General features: G+C 47.7%; 1 protein-coding gene and 1 long non-coding RNA gene across 2 annotated transcripts in view; one reads left to right on the forward strand and one right to left on the reverse strand.

The window, feature by feature from the left end:
• KIAA1755 overlaps positions 1-5,152 on the reverse strand; it is a 75,369-nt gene extending 70,217 nt beyond the window's left edge. Inside the window, exons 1-2 of the mRNA XM_077951786.1 lie at positions 5,097-5,152; positions 4,790-4,817 (exon numbers count right to left, since the gene is read on the reverse strand). The gene's annotated coding sequence lies outside the window, so the exon portion shown is untranslated. The remainder of the gene's footprint in view (positions 1-4,789; positions 4,818-5,096) is intronic.
• LOC144332155 (uncharacterized) overlaps positions 1-7,197 on the forward strand; it is a 29,417-nt gene extending 22,220 nt beyond the window's left edge. Inside the window, exon 3 of the long non-coding RNA XR_013399929.1 lies at positions 6,654-7,197. This is a non-coding gene — a long non-coding RNA (uncharacterized LOC144332155). The remainder of the gene's footprint in view (positions 1-6,653) is intronic.
• Positions 7,198-13,566: the final 6,369 nt, after the last annotated feature.

Genomic DNA, 13,566 nt, shown 5'->3' on the forward strand with positions numbered 1-13,566 from the left:
AAATGCCACCAGTCTCTTTGCTAAAGCATAGCAAGAGTGACCTTTACTCCAGTTCCCAAAAAGTTCCTCATCTCCATCTGAGACCACCTCAGCCTGGACTTCATTGTCCATATCACTATCAGCATTTTGGTCAAAGTCACTCAACAAGTCTCTAGGTAGTTCCAAACTTTCTCATATCTTCTTGTCTTCTTCTGAGCCCTTCAGACTGTTCCAGCCTCTGCCCATTACCCAGTTCCAAAGTCAATTCCACATTTTTTAGCATCTTTACAGCAGCACCCTACTCCTGGTACCAATTTACTGTATTAGTCTGTTCTCACACTGCTGTGAAGAAATATCTAAGACTGGGTAATTTATAAAGGAATGAGATTTAATTGGCTCACAGTTCCACATTGCTGGGGAGGCCTCAGGAAACTTACAATCATGGTGGAAGGCAAAAGAGAAGCAGGCACTTTCTTCACAGGGTGGCAGGATGGCGTGACTGCCAAGCAAAGGGGGAAGAGCCCCTTATAAAACCATCAGATCTCATAAGACTCACTCACTGTCATGAGAACAGCATGGGGGAAACCTCCACCTGGTCCCACCTTTGACACTTGGTGATTGTGGGGATTATAATTCAAAAAGAGATTTTGGGTGGGGACACAGCCAAACCATATCAGACTTAGAAAACAATACCCAGAAATGAAGGCCTCAGAAGCGAGTTTCTTCTCTGACCCCCTCCTGCCCTCCTAGCTCTCAGTCCTATTCCTGAAGGCTAGCCATAGAAACTAGAGTCCTTCTTCCACAACATGGGCTGTAGAAACCAGAACCTCTTCTCCCCAAAGCTAGTCATAAAACCTAAAAATACTATTCTAACTTTCCCTCCAACTTTCTGTATAAAAACTGGCCGTAAAGAAATGATCTTTCCTTTGACTGTAGGTCATAAGACCCCCATTCCAGAAAAGGTCCTGCCCCATCCCCAGAAGGAAGGAGCACTGCTCAGAGAGACCAAGAAGAATCTAGACAGGCAGGCCGTGCTGGGTTTTCCCACTCAGTCTATCAGCTTTAGATCAGACCCTTTTTGTCCAGTCGCATTTCTACATGGCTGTTTATACTTCATTGAACGTAAGCAAAAAAATGAACAATTTCCTCTGTATCTTTGGGTCTTCATTCTAAAGACTCACATGAACACATGTTAAATAAATGTGTGTACCTTTTCTCCAGTTAACGTGTCTTTTGCGAAGTGATTTTTCAGAGAACCTTTAGGGGGCCAAGGAGAAGGCTCTCCCTTGGCCCCTGTGTCAGCAAAAGGTTTAAGTAGAGAGGAGGGGGCACGCCCCAGGTTAGATTTTGAAGTTCCTCTGACTTCCATGTGGAGAACGGACCAGGTGGCAGCAGGAGGGCCAGTGAGGCATCTGTTACATGGTCCGGGCTGGAAGTGATGGTGGCCTGGGTGGTGGATGGAGGGCATGGGGGGCTGAGGAGGAGAAATGGGGGTGCTGAACTAACTATCAAGGAGGCAAACCCGTAGGGCTAGGTTGGTTGCTGTTGCTGGGTTGGTCAGGATGATGGCAGGTCATGGGAGGGAGGCAGGCCCATCTCTTAGACAGAGGCAAGCAGGGATGAGCAGGGCTGGGGAAAAGACACATTTAGTTTTGAACGCCTGAACCTGAGGCTCCTTTGGGACATCCCTGTCTTGGGGATGACGATCTGGGGCTCCAGAGAGATCTGAGCTGGAAAGGAGGGTGAGGAGTTGTCATCATGATGGGGGTTGGGAGTAGTGCCTGACCCACTCGTCATCTGCCATGGCTCGTGACTATTGAACTGGGAGATAAGGGGGCCCAGGACAAAACCTCAGAACCCAGGAAACCCCCAGGGTTTAAAGGGTAGAATTGAAGCTCACAAGGGAACCAGGGAGTTGTCTAGGCCCCAGGGAGAATGAGGAGAGAGTTTCAAAGGATGCTTCAATGGGAAAGAGACAGGCAATGTTAAGGTTTTCCCCAGACCTACTAAATCAAGGATGAAAATATGTTCCTGGAATGTTGGCAGGCAGTAAACAGAATGACACTTCTCTTAACAGACTAATGTGGATCTATCTGCAAGGTTGGCATGTGTCTGTAGTCCTGGTTACTCGGGAGGCTGAGGTTGGAGGATCGCTTGAACCCAGGGGTTTGAGGTTACAGTAAGCTATGATTGCACCACTGCACTCCAGCCTGAGTGACAGAATGAGACCCCATCTCTAGAAGTAAACGTTTAAAAGGGCCAGGCACGGTGGCTCATACCTGTAATCCCAACACTTTGGGAGGCCAAGGCAGGCAGATCACAAGCCCAGGTGTTCGACACCAGCCTGGGTGACGTGACAAAACCCCATCTCTACAAAAAATACAAAAATTTGATAGGTGTGGTGGCACATGCCTGTAGCCCCAGCTACTCAGGAGGCTGAGGAGGGAAGACCACCTGGGCCTGGGAGGTGGAGGCTGCAGTGAGCCAAGATCGCACCACTGCATTCCAGACTGGGTGATGAAACAAGATCCCCCCATCTCTAAAACTAAAAATTAAAAGAGGCCAGGTGCAGTGGTTCATGCCTGTAATCCCAGTACTTTGGGAGGCCAAGGTAGGCAGATCACTTGAGCCCAAGAGTTCAAGACCAGCCTGGGTAACATGATGAAACCCCATCTCTATAAAAACTACAAAAATTAGCCAGGCATGGTGGTGCATGCCTGTAGTCCCAGCTACTGGGGAGTCTGAGGTGGGACGATCACCTGAGCCTGGGAGGTCGAAGATGCAGTGCACAGAGATCACACCACTGCATTCCAGGCTGGGTGACAGAACAAGACCCTGTCTCAAAAAACACAATTAAATTAAAAGAAAGGTTGTATTTGTTCCCTACTGCTAGGTACCAAATGACTCCCCAGCCTAGGGGCTTAAAGTGGCAATGAACAGTTTCCGTGGTCCAGGAATTCAGGAATGACTTAGCTGGGTGGCTCTGGCTCAGAGCCTCTCATGAGGTTGCAGTCACAATGCTACTGGCCAGGGCTACAGTCATCTGAAGGCTCAACAGGGGCTGATGGATCTGCTTCCAAGATGGCTCACTCACATGGCTGATGAGCTGGTGCTGGTGCTGGCAGGAGGCCTCAGTTCCTCATCCTGCAGACCTCTCCCCAGGGCTGCCTGAGTGTCCTCACAGCATGGTGACTGGCCTCCCCCAGAGTGAGTGATCCTAGAGGGAGCCCCATGGGCCACTGTATCTCATGACCTAACCTCAGAAGTCACACACTGTTACTATTTCCACAATGTCCTAGTGCAGTGAGCCCTATCCAGTGTGGGAGGGGATATTCATGAAGGCAGGGATTCCTGGGAACCATCTGAGGCTGGCATCCCCAAGACAAAGAAAGTATAAACATGAAGTTCTCAGCAGTATGTTTCATTCACAAAGATTTGTGGAAGCTTTTTAAAGGCTCCCCAATTTCATAACACACGATAGCTGATATGGTTTGGATCTGTGTCCCCACCAAATCTCATGTCGAATTGTAATCCCCAGGGTTGGAGGTGGGGCCTGATGGGAGGTGATCGGATCATGGGGGCAGAGTTTTCATGAATGATTTAGCACCATCCCCCGGGTACTGTATAATGAGTGAGTTCTCACAAGATCTGGTTAAGGGTGTGGCACCTCCCTGCTCTCTCTCTTCCTCCTGCTCCAGCCGCGTGAAATGCTGGCTTCCCCTTCACCTTCCACCACGATTTTAAGTTTCCTGAGGCCGCCCCAGAAGCCAAGCAGATGCCAGCATCCTGCTTCCTGTCCACCCTGTGGAATCGTGAGCCAAATGTCTCTTCTTTATCAATTATGCAGTCTCAGGTATTCCTTTATAGCAGTGCAAGAATGGACTAATACAAAATCTATGTGCTTATACTTTCGTAGAACAACTCTGGAAGAATGTACTTTTCACGAACTTTTTGAATCTCACATTTTTCTCCTCTTCTAATAAATATACATTTTAAAAATAATTATCAGATAATCAAAAGGAGTGTCCATGGAGTTTGGAAAGAAGTTTTTTCATATATCCAAACCACAAATATTTGTGAAGCTCCTGCTGTGCCCCAAGCTTTGTTCTTGGCACTGGAAATGGTGAAGGGAACAGAGCTTCACCACCCTCATGGGCTGGGTTCTTTTCCTAGGGCTGCCATAACGAAATGCCACTGATGGAGTCACATAAGCAAGAGAAATGTATTGTCTCACCATTCTGGGGGCTAGAAGTTTGAAATCAAGGTGTCAGCTGGGCCAGTTATGTTGAGGGCTGTGAGGGGAGGGCTTGTTGCAGGCTGGCTTCTTAACTTGCGGACGGCCGTCTTCACATTCAAGTGGCATCCTTGCCATATGTACGAGTGCCCACATTTCCCCTTTTTATAAGGACACCAGTCTATTGGATTAGGCCCTACCCTAATGACCTCATTTTAACGTGGGTTCCTTTGTAAAGACCATTTCTTCAAATAAGGTCACATTCTGTGATATTGAGGGGGTTGGGAATTCAACACAGGAATTTTCAGAGAGGGGACACAATTTAACTCGTAACCTGAGTGAGGGAGATGATAAGCAAAGGGGTCTGTAATACCCGAGGAGCCCAGGGAGATGGAGAGGGAGAAAGCAGCCCGGGGGAGGTCCACGATGGGCAAAGAAAGGGGTGGCCTGTAGGTAGAAAGTGGGGGGGCGGGGAGCAGAAGAAGCAGACAGAGGGTTGAGAGTCACCAGGAGACACTGAGCAGGGAATCCGGGGTGGTGGCTGGAGGGAAACCTGGGATCAAGAGGGAGTCTTACCTGCTTTTATGATGAAATATCTTGTAAGCTGAAAAGACAAAAACAAAAATCAGAAAAGGAGGGCAAGGCCGCAGGTGGAGGGACGGGCCTCTTCTGGGTGCGGAGAGGAAGAGAGAGAGGGCGGAGAGGCAGGTGTGTGCTCATGGTGTGGGGTAGGAGACCTGCTGAGTGAGGAGGTGCCAGGCTGCAAGGGCCCTGAGGAGGGAGAAGGCTCAGGGTTTGGCTGAGGGACACAGGAAGCTTGCAGGAAGTGGGGGCTCCCAGCCCTCTCTCAGCCCCCAGACCTCCCTCCCAATCCCCAACCCACCCTGGCAGCTTCTGTCCTTCCGTTTCCTTCCCATCTCTCCCAGGGCCCCTCCTACCGCCTGTGGGTCTGTCCCTCCCCACAGCTGTCCTGCTGATCAATGGATGCTGTGTTCTCTCTGGCTCCCTTCCACGTGTCCCCGCCTCGCAGGGGCCACGGCCTCACCCCGGGGGTGCACAGGCCTGTGGTCAAAGCAATCTCCATCTGGCCACAGGGAAGTTCCGCCTCCACATCTATGACAATATTTGAAATTCTTCAGAAGTTGCATTTTATGTTATCACACCCATTGGGTCCTGCTCACCTTTTGAAAACCCTCCAGGGACCCCCGACTGCTCAGAGAACAAAACCCAGACACTTTAAAGTGACCTCCAAGGCTCTGCATGCTTCAGCTTCTGCATTGCTTTGTAGCAACTTTTTATCTTGAAATAATTTTAGATTGACATAAGAGTTGCAAAGACAGTATGAAAAATTCCAGTATACCTTTTCTCCGGTTCCCCTCATGTTAACATCTTACAACACCATTAGCACATTTATCAAAACTAAGACATTAACATTGGTACAATGACGTGTTACTTTTGTAGGAAATGAAAGTAATTATGGATTTTTTTCGTTTTGATTGTGGAACATGCCATAGAGACAAAGGCACATATGTACAGTCTGAAGAAAAACAATAAATACCCTTGAACTCACTAATACATTTAAGAAATAGAATATTACTGTTACCCCTGACACTCTGCATGCTCCTTCCTGATCAAACCCCCCTGCCTCAGTGATTGAAGTAGGAATGTTAATTTATGGGGGTGATTGATGACATAGAGAGAAAGAAGAATTCATTACTTACAATTCCAAGACAAAGCATCACACAGTGCCACAGAGGGCCACGGGGGCAGCACCAGGAGGCCGTGCAGATGCCTGCGTCATGCTTCCTGTGCACCCTGTAGAGTGTACACCCTTGGGTGAGGAGGTAGAAGCAGGGGCAAAGACAGCACCAGGTCAGAGGCTTTATTGGAGTTTCCAGGAGAAAGGCAAGGCAAGGCAGACTAAACATCGTGCTCTCAGAACGGTGCACAATTTAAAACTTATGAATTGTTTATTTCTGGAACTTTTCATTTATTTTCAGACCGAGGTTGACCGCGGGTAACTGAAACCACAGAAAGTGGAACTGCAGATAAGCAGGGCTGCTGTATAGTATATGATCGTCTTCATGTTACAATGTTTCTATTTTCTTTTTTGAGACAGAGTCTTGCTCTGTCGCCTAGGCTGGAGTGCAGTGGTGCAATCTCAGCTCACCTTAACCTCCGCCTCCTGGGTTCATGCGATTCTCCTGCCTCAGTCTCCTGAGTAGCTGGGATTACAGGTGTGAGCCACCAAACCCAGCTAATTTTTGTATTTTTAGTAGAGATGGGATTTCATCATGTTGGCCAGGCTGGTCTTGAACTACTGACTTCAAATGATCCGCCGGCCTCGGCTTCCCAAAGTACTGGGATTACAGGCGTGAGCCACTGCGCCCAGCCAATGTTTCTATGTTCGATTGTTAATGGCTATCTGATTTCTCTCCAGGTGCACAATGCTTCTTTGAGTATCTCTGTATCTGTGGCTGATATCCAGATGCAAGGCTTCTTCTGGGCATCCCTGGGATTGGGAGTGCATAGACATGCATGGTCAAATTACAGCACAGCCTGTACACTTTTACTGAAGATGGTGAAGATGGAAACCTGTTTTCCAAAGTTTACATGTTCACCAGCTCCCTCCAGACCCTCATCTGCCTTTGGTGCTGTCTGGCTTTGTTTGTTTGTTTATTTATTTATAGAGATGGGACCTCCCTATGTTGCCCAGGCTGGTCTCAAACTCCTGGACCCAAGCCATCCTCCAAAAGTGCTGGGATTACAAGTGTGAGCCAACATGCCTAGCCTGACTTTAAAATTTTTGCCAATCCAGTGGGTATGTAATGATATCTCAGTGAGTCTTAATCTGCACTTCTTTGATTGATAATGAGATTGAGCATTTTTTTCATGTTTTTAAATCATTTATGCTTCTTTTGTGAAATTCCTGTTCTTTTGTTGCCCAATTTCTATTGTGTTATTTATTAATCTTTTTCTTATTGTTCATAGGCGTTTTTCTATATTATGGATGCTGCTCTTCGGTTAGTCACATGTGTTGCAAATCTTGCAAATTGTGACTCATCTTTTCATTCTCTGAATGGGGTCTTTTCATAACAGGGTCCTCTAAATTTTAATGTAGTCAAATTTGTCAACTATTTTCTTTATGGGTTAAACTTTTTAATCTCATGTTTTTTAAGTTTCATTAAAGAATCTTTTCATAAAGATGCTCTCCTATATTTTATTATAAAGTTGTGAAGTTTTACCATTTATATTTAAATCCTTAATCCATCTGGAATGGATTTTTAATGTGTGGGATGACATAAGGAATCATTTTCATTTTCTTCCATATGAATAGTGAGTTATTCTGGCACCATTTCCTGGGAAGACCATCCTTTTCTCCTGGATTTGTGATGCAGTCTGTGTTACCACCTTTTCGTATATGCATGAAAAAAAATGTTAAGGAAAAAGCCAAGCGAAATAAAATGGTAGAGGCAACACTTTGGCCCAGCAAGTCTATGTCTAAGTGCTTATCCTAAAGAAATAACTGTAAATGCAAAAAAAAAAAAAAAAATTATCTCAAAGATGTGGTTTATAAGAGCCAAAAATTAGCAAACAATTTCATTGCATATGGAACAAAATAAATTGTTTAGATAAATTTTCTTACATCTATACAATGGAACATTATGCAGTAATCTAAAAAGATATGGTAGATTTTAAGGTGATGACATGGAAAGAAAAATTGAAAAGCACAGACTATGGAACCACATCCAGATACAGTATAATCCTCACTATGTAATCTAGAGGTATGTTCTTAGACAAATTACAAAAGAGGGAGGATATATACCAAACTGCAAGCGGTTTATCTGTATTATCTGGCTTTTAAAAAAGTTTGTCTTCTTAGCATCCCAGTATACTATATGAATTTTTATAGTGCTATCAGGCAATTATAAATAAAACATAGTTCACTTTCTCCATGTTAAAAAAACATGATGTTGCATATGCTTAGGTTAATACCATAGGACCCAGCAACCCATTCCTAGGTATTTTCTTAAGAATCTAAGAACATTTATGTTGACACCAAAGCCAGTATGTGAAAATTCATCATAGCTCCATTCACCCAAAACTGGAGGCAACCCAGATGTCCTTCAACCAGTGTGTGATAAACAAGCTATGGTTCACCCACACAATGGAATGTTACTCAGCAACAAAAAGAAACACTATTGATGGATGCAATACCATGGATAAACTTCAGAGCACTGTGCTAAGTGAAAGGAGCCAGACCCAAAAGGCTACATACACTATAATTCCATTTGTTATATGGATATTCTGGAAGAGGCACACTTATAGGAAAACAAAACATCAGTGTTTGCCAGGGGCGGGGATGGTGGGAGAGATTTACTATAAAGGGGCACGGGGACGTTTTGGGGGTGAAGGAACTGTTCTGTATCTTGATTATGGTGATGATTACATGACTATGGGTTTGTCAAAACTCATAAACCTACTAACTAGAAACTACCCACTAGAAAGGATAAATTTTACAATATGTAAGTTACACCTCAATAAAGAATCGCAAGCTATAAAAGGTGCTGCAGGTAATACCTTTGTAAATTAAAATACAGCAACAATGTGAAAGCTAAAGAAAACATACGTGATGTAAGAACGTTTAATGATATGGAAAAACTTTCACAGTATCGTCAAATGAATATCCCTGTTGCATAACGCTGTAATACACAAGTCTATGTACACAAAGGCACGCATACATGCACACACCGGTAGAAAGAAAAAAAACTGCTGGATAAACACCGCAAATGGTGTCCACAGGTCTCTCTGAGTGGAGGCGTCACTGCTGGTCTTTATTTTCTTTTGCTCCCTGGGTTTGCTGTTTTCCCACGACGTTTCCCACATTGTGTTCCCGCTGGTGTCCATGGCTGGCTCGGGGAGGCTGGGAGGAGGTGGCCACTCCACAGCTGGGAAAACCGCAGCCTCCCGATGAACCCTGGCTGACAACCTGTCTATGTTTACTTTTCCTCCCTGGGCAGACAAGGCGGGAGACTGGAAGAAGGGGCCAGAAATTCAGACTCAGAAGCCCCCTCCAGAGGCCACAAGGCAGCCTGGCCCTCCCTGAACCAGTGGCTCCCACTCACTGGCCCCTTGTCTCTGCCTGGACTCCTGTGGGTGAGTGGAAGGCCAAGAGGGCGCCCTCTGGTGCCCACCAGATAGAGTTAATCACTTAACTGTGTGACCCTGGGCCAACTATTCAACTTCTCTGTGCCTCGGGTCCTCCTCCAAACGTGGGGATAAAGACAGTGCTTGCCTCGTGGAGATGTTGTGTGTGTATACATGCATACACACATGTGCAAAGAGCTTAGAGCCCCACCTGGTACCATTTACACGCTCAGTAAATGCTTAGGAGGATTGTTGTGGCAACCCAGCAGCCTGATGTGTAAGCCTATGGTCCCATCTCAGGGCATGTGGGTGTCACAGGATCGTAGTCCTGGCGGCCCAAAAATAATGTTAAAATGACTCAGGGACTTCACTTGTGCTTCTGAGCTTCCTGAAGGAAATAGGCACAGTCTATAGAACTACTTCCTAACACTCCCCTTAGTTCAACTGTCCACTTCTTCAGCACAGTCCCTGCCATGTCTTTGGAGGTCCCCCTGCTCCAGACTTCCTTCATTCAGCCAACAGTGTTTACTGGTCACGTGCTATGTGCCAGCTTCTGTTTTAGGCTCTTAGAATAAATCAGAAAACAAAATAGATGAAAAATGCCCATTGTCCACATGTAGATTCTAGAGGTCTCCCCAGAGTAAAGCCCAGACCCTTGGCCTTCCTCTGACCTGCCCCTTTCTTCCTCGTTCTGCACCCAGAACGCAAGAAAACCCTGCAGCCCTTCCTGGGAGGGCGGTGGAGAGGAAAGATCTGAGTTGGCCAAGCCAGGCTCTCCAGTAGGCAGGGCTCCAGCAGAGGCTGGGCACGTTCGGTCGTCAGCAACTGTGTCCCATTACCTGTGGAAAGCGCCAGCCCTGGCCTGGCAAACAGTACGAGTTCATCAAGGGTGCCTTCGTTGTACAGTGGTTGCCTTGTACCCAGTTGGATTGGCAGCAGCTTCGGGGCACGAGGAGTGACTGTTCACTCCTTGGGGAACTTGCAGCACAGGGCAAGGTGCACAGTAGGCACTTGGTGGCCGGCAGGGCCCTCTGGGGCACCCTATAGGGGAATCTCTTGCTGAGTCCACGGAAGGCCCATGTCAGAATCCAGTAATGTGCTGGGGAGGCGAGCTGGGATTGGGTTGGAAGTGGCGCTCACCGGCCCAGTCAGGGTTCCTCTTAAAAAGCCAGCACAGTGCCTCACCTGTTTGTATGCCCTCTCCTGGCTCATCTCCCATCCATTAGTCCTCAAGGTACATCTGTGAGTCCCATGGGTCAGGTAGTGGGTACAATGGGAGGAGACGAGGGTGTGGACTTGTCTTCAGATCCACCTCTTAGTACCTGTGAGACGTCAGCAACCACCCTGACCCTCTGTGTCTTCATCTGTAAAATGCACGTATTAGTCTCTTCCTTGGTGGAAAGGATTAAATGAGATGCTGCATATGGAGACATGTTGGGGTTTTGTAAGTGCTCATGCTCCCTTTTCCCTCAGGAAGAAAGCCTCCACCTTCAGACTATCAGGCACTTGGGGACAGACCCCAGGATACTGCCTTTTGTGGCTCTTACCACCTATGGTCACCTCAGTTACCCAAGCCACACATGGATGTTTGTGTATCCCCCACGTATACACAGAAACTCACAGGCATTATATCAACCAGGGTTCCTAGTTGCAAGCAACAGAAAGAAACCATGACTGACTTAAGCAGAAAAGGAATTTCTCAAAAGGATATTATTTGATTTATGGAATCACAGGAAATTTTCCAGGTCTCCACCTGGAAGGCAGAATGAACCTTATTAAAATTAGTTGAGATGCACACTTAGCATTGTGCCTTGCACAGAGTAAGTGCTCAGTAACTCTTATCCAATAATAATGAAAGCACATCTTACGGTGTGACACCTCTGCTCAAAATCCTTTCATAGATCCAATTGTCTAACATGGAAACCCTGGCCTCTGGGCTGTGGATACTTGTGATGGGGGAGGTGGTGCAGGCTCCAAATTCTTTCCAAGAGCGTGCAAACCCGCAGACCCATGAAGCATTGTCTGTAGGCCAGCACTCATCCTCCACCCCTCTGCCTGCTTCTCCGCTCTCCTAGTTCCTTCTCCCTCCTGTAGGAATTCAGCATTGCCACTCTGATTGGCTGGATTTTGGGGCATTGATTGAGCCTTGTTTTCTAGTGGGCAGGAGGCTCTGTGGCTTAAAGGCCACGGGCCCAGCTGCCAATGAATCAGTACTTTGTTTCCCCAGGTAGAGTGGGGAAGAGGGGGCAGGGAACTGGCAGGGCAAGTTTGGGGCCTTCTGCTCCAAGGTCCCTCTAGCCAAACTTTATCAATGTCATCCAACATGCCCCTGGCTCTCCATTTCAGATGTCTGTAAACTGGGGACTAAAAAATGCAAATGTGTTTAAAAGAGTTGCTAAAATTTCAGCGGCTTTTTCTCAGTGTTTTGCAAATCTAACTACTATCATGGGAGGACCTTTGTACTTGAAAAACTTGGAGTGTCACCCACCACCCAGAACAAGACCAAAGCATGGCTCTCAGTGCCTTTGCTTAAACAGTTCCCTCCACCTGGCCTGCCCTTCCCCCATGCCCCTCCTACGCCATCACAGATGCCAGCTCAGAGAGGCAGTTCCTGCTGGCTGCATGGTGTCCCACCTGGACTGTGCCACCAGCCTCTTCACAGCCTCTAGCCTTCGGTGCTACCTACCTGATCCCACCCATACATCTAGCAGGCAGAGGGACTGGTCCAGAAATGCACACCTGGTCACCTTGATTGCACTGAGCCCTGCCCTGCAGCCAGTTACCTGGGTTTTCCACCAGGCATCCATTTAGCTTAGTCATCTTCCCCTGGGACACTGGCCGTTTGATGGTGACAGATTAGGCCCAGGTTTCTGAGAATCAGGAAGATGAAGCAACAGGCAAAGCAGGTTGAGCCTCACTTCCTTCCCCTTCCACGGGAGGCTCCTGCCCTGGCTGGCAGAGGAGGTGTGAGTCCTGCCATTTCCTGGCCTATAAGATGCCCCTCAAGGCTGGGCGCGATGGCTCACACCTGCAATCCCAGCACTTTGGGAGGCCAAGGTGGGCGGATCACCTGAGGTCAGAAGTTTGAGACCAGCCTAACCAATATGGTAAAATCCCATCTCTACCAAAAAAAAAAAAAAAAAAAAATTAGCCGGGTGTGGTGGTATGTGCCTGTAATCCTCCTCAGGAGGCTAAGGTGGTAGAATAGCTTGAACCCGGGAGGCGGAGGTTGCAGTGAGCCAAGACTGCACCACTGCACTGCAGCCTGGGCAACAGAGGGAGACCCAGCCAAAAAAAAAAAAAATGCCCCTTAAGTTTCCCAGCCTGAATATATGCTGTCACCTGAGCCACTGAGAGGCTCCCCCATGGCTCCAGTTAGTGGGAGGAACTGGAGTCTCAAGAGAGAAGGAAAACGGAACCCAAACCTTTGCAGACACTCAGACCGGCTGCTAAGTGCCACGCACACATTTGATCACACTGACTCCTCTGGCAAGTCCTATAAGGCTGGTGTTACTATTCCATTTTACAGAGGAAGAAACTGAGGGTGGCTGAGGTAGCGACCCTTCCTAATGGGTGGAAGTGGGATTGAACTGAGCTGCACAGTCAGCATTTATCCCCTCGACAACGAGTAATAACTGCCCCCATGGTCCAGGCCTGGCTTGCCAAAGGCTGTACATTTTGTGTGGAATAAACCTAAACTGCCGTGGGAGGGAGGGAGTTCAGGGAAGGCTTCCTGGAGGACGCAGTGTTGCATGCCAGGCGGTGAGAAATGCATCTTCGAAGGCGTGGAGGTGTGACAAAGGTTCACATGTTCAAGGTTATTTCTCTGTTAGTGTTTCTTGAGGGGTGGCATCAACTGGGAGCTTCCCAAGCCTTGTCGCCTAACCTGTACTTAGGATCAGGGTGTGGGACTTGCTTTTGAAAATCGGCATGGTCACAAGCTCCTGGGAGGTTGTACTTCAATGTGGCAGTGCGAGAACCCGTGGGGTGGGATCTGGAGGGCCCTGTGGGCCTGTTAGGGAAGTGGGCCTTGCCCCGTGGTGACGCAGAGGGGGGCGGTGCTGGTGTCGGCTTCAGAGAGATCTCTTTGGCAGGTGTAGGTGACCAGCTTGGAGCCTGAGCACCTGAGACAAGGCCGGAGCGGCCATCTGGAGGCCAGACAGCAGGAATCAAGGTCTGGACTTCAGAGTGGTCAAGAGGATAGA

This window comes from Macaca mulatta, chromosome 10, assembly GCF_049350105.2.
Source record: "Macaca mulatta isolate MMU2019108-1 chromosome 10, T2T-MMU8v2.0, whole genome shotgun sequence".
Classification (NCBI taxonomy): domain Eukaryota; kingdom Metazoa; phylum Chordata; class Mammalia; order Primates; family Cercopithecidae; genus Macaca; species Macaca mulatta.